The 3527-nt window shown below is 36.4% G+C and overlaps 1 long non-coding RNA gene across 1 annotated transcript; it reads left to right on the top strand.

The window, feature by feature from the left end:
- The first annotated feature begins 458 nt into the window (after positions 1-458).
- Positions 459-3098, top strand: LOC114678671 (uncharacterized). Its single transcript, XR_003730130.2, has 3 exons — positions 459-475; positions 937-1016; positions 2679-3098. It is a non-coding gene; the product is annotated as an uncharacterized LOC114678671 (long non-coding RNA).
- Positions 3099-3527: the final 429 nt, after the last annotated feature.

Here is a 3527-nt window from a genome sequence, read left to right as displayed (position 1 = left end):
GGCTGAGGATTTACTTACTTTTGTAAGTGGCTAATTTGTAAGAGGAAGCTCTCTTTCAGCGACGCATCAGCATTCTCTGAGTTGATAGTTAGCTTACCTAAGTCTGTTTTTTTACTTTTTATTTTACTGCTTTGAACTTCAGTGTTCATATTACCTCCTCAACACTCATAATTATTTATAATTGCCATTTTTACAGTACTGTTCAAGTACTACACTCTTTGTATAGCCCAGTATGGATCTTTACTCCAACAAATTCACAACACGTGGGGGTCTTAGGACTTCGGATGTTTTATTATGCTAACAGTTCTCACTCCTTTACTTATCACCATAAATAGCCAGAGTACAATTCTGTACTGGAAACCCATTATGAGAATCTGCCTTCTAGGGATTCACTTCTAACACCGCTTGTCTTTGTTTTGACTTACCCAAAATCAACCTTGAGATGGGAATTCAAGTATCAGTGGTTTATTGGAAGGTAATTTTTAGGGAATCATAATAGTTGTGTGGAGAAGTTAGACTCCCAACAAATATAAACACGATATTAGATCATCTGAATTTTGATTGCTGATTTGACCCTTCTTTCTTTTATATCAGGGGTCAGAAAACTTTTTCTGTAAAGGGTCGGTTAGTAAATGTTTTAGGATTTTCAGGCCATGTGATCTCTGTCCTAGCCACTGAACTTGTCATGGTAGCATAAAAATAGCCATGGATTATGTGTCACTGATTGAACATGGATGTGTTCCAATAACATTATTTATAAAAACAGGCACTGGGCTGGATTCGGCCCAGAGGCCCTACTTTACTAATTCATACTTTATATTATGTCTCAAGGACAAGAATCATGACTTTATCAATATAATGTAAGTATTTGGCCAATTGTCTACACATAGATAATACTTATAGAGGAAATTAATAAAAGTTTTAACGTATTTATAGGTTATATAGATGGTGACATTGCAATGATCTTTCCTCTCGCTTACTTCAATGAACTTGAAAATATGGTTGCATTTTAAAAGGTAAGCTGAAAATTAAAACCCAAGATCAAATCATGAATAGTTATCTTCAAAGCAAAATAGCAATGGATCACCCGAACAAGCTCGGCAGTCACCTAATTTACTTTATTGCCCTTGATAAAGAAATAATATTTCCCACAGTTGGTCAATTGTAAATAAATGAAAAGCACATGAAGCAGAGAGAGAGGCAAACTTTGACTGAATAGCACTACTGTATCCAAAATAGAAAGGTGGAGCTTCAAGGATCTGACCTCATTGCCCCCAAGACATGCAGAATGCTCCTGTGGAAAGGATCCTTTGTCAGTCATAAATTTTGCTAAATATTTTACCTAATTCCCGCTTGCTTTTGTTCCTTGTTATTTTACCAACTTTGGTGAAAAATTTTTGTACAAAATGTATTATTGTCCCATTCATATTAAGTTCAAGCATATGCCTAAGTAAGCATGATACTACATAAGGACACAGCCTTAGATAGCAAATTTATTTTTTGTAAAAAAGCAGCACAGGCTGGGTGTGGTGGCTCACGCACTTAATCACAGAATTTTGGGAGGCCAAGGCAGGAAGATGACTTGAGGCCAGGAGTTCTACATCAGCCTGGCCAAATGGTGAAACCCCATCTCTACTAAAAATACAAAACTCATCCAGGTGTAGTGGTGGGCCCCTGTAGTCCCAGCTGCTCCGGAGGCTGAGGCACAAGAATCACTTGAACCTGGAGGCGTAGATTGCAGTGAGCTGAGATCACACCACACACTCCAGCCTGGGTGACAAATGGGGACTACATCTCAAAAACAAACAAACAAAAAAGCAGCACAAATTTTACATATAGTGAGTAAGAGAATGGCTAGAAGCATGCTTTGAGGAATGGCATATTTATTAAACAGAAAGTGTGGACAAAGGTATTTCATATATTGTATTAACACTTTACACTTCTGTTACAAATGTTGCTTTGCATGAAATTTTTACACAATGAAAAAAGTACTTGCCTAAGTATTATTATATCTTTCCTTTTTGGAAATATTTCTGAGGAACGGGGAACCCCTTTCAGAAGTTATCCAGACAATGCTCATAATTTCAGAATGAAGTATTTTCATGCATGTATTAGCATCACTCTTAGTTCTTAGATATAAACAGCAAATTGAATGAAATGTTTTTTCCTCAAAATATGTAGGTTATCTAGTTCTAAATCTGTATTTTAGCTCTTTCTTCAGCTGGACTATGCTCATCCTCCTTTCTAGTTGAGGTAATAAATTTAATAATGTTATTGAGAGGTGAATCTGGCTGGGCTTCTGGGTCAGGTGAGGACTTGGAGAACTTTTCTGTCTAGTAAAAGCATTGTAAATGCGCCAGTTGGTGCTCTGTGTCTAGCTAAAGGTTTGTAAACGCACCAATCAGCACTCTGTAAAAACTCACCAATCAGTGCTCTGTCATTCAGTGCTCTGTGTCTAGTTAAAGGTTTGTAAATGCACCAATCAGCACCCTGTAAAATTGACTAATTGGCTCTCTGTAAAATGAATCAAACAACAGAAAGTGGGTGGGGCCAAATAAGGGAATAAAAAAGCCAGCCACCTGAGCTAGCAGCGCCAACCCGCTCGGGTGTCCTTCCATGCTATGGAAGCTATGTTCTTTTGCTCTTCACCATAAATCTTGCTGCTGCTCACTCTTTAGGGCTGCACTATCTTTATGAGCTGTAACATTCACTGTGCAGGTCTGCAGCTTCACTCCTGAAGTTAAGCGAGACCACAAACCCACTGGAAGGAAGAAACTCTGGACACGTCTGAACATCTGAAGGAACAAACTCCGGACACACCATCTTTAAGAACTGTAACACTCACTGCGAGGGTCCGCGGCTTCATTCTTGAAGTCAATGAGACCAAGAACCCACCAGAAGGCACCAATTCCAGACACATTATCACTGATAAAACCTATGTCTGTACCTTCTAGCATTATATATAAAAAAGGCAACATAGAAAACAAAATTTAAATCCACAAATATTTAATATTCACAACTTCTGGATTTATCTCATGTTGCAAATTATTTTTGTTACCCTATTCTGCATATGAGAAATATAAAACATCAGTATTTCATTGGTGAAATGTCCTTTATAGTAATTTAAATAATAACTGCATACAATCATGTGCTATATGTATTCTCTCTTGCAATAAAAAATGACATGAGCATAATTACAAGAATTAATGACCTTGCATTAGTGTAGCTTTAAATCAAGCAAAATCTGCAAATTATTTTAATTGCAGCATCCAGTTAAAATATTTTGGTCAATGAACCTTTACAAATTGTATTAAAATGTGTAAAAATAATTTTGCTGTGCTATATATTATGCTAACACACATTTATGATGGCAGACTTTAAAATACAATCTTTCCTTTAACTGTTTTTTCTAATAGAATTATGCATTTATTTATCAACTTATCTGAGAAGATGTCTAGTCTTAAACTGTTTGTCACTGAATAGATAAAAACATTGTGAAAAAAATGTTTTTCCTTATAAACCTATGT

The sequence above is a fragment of the Macaca mulatta genome, chromosome 6 (genome assembly GCF_049350105.2).
Source record: "Macaca mulatta isolate MMU2019108-1 chromosome 6, T2T-MMU8v2.0, whole genome shotgun sequence".
NCBI lineage: Eukaryota > Metazoa > Chordata > Mammalia > Primates > Cercopithecidae > Macaca > Macaca mulatta.
This window is presented reverse-complemented; position numbering and strand designations above follow the sequence as displayed.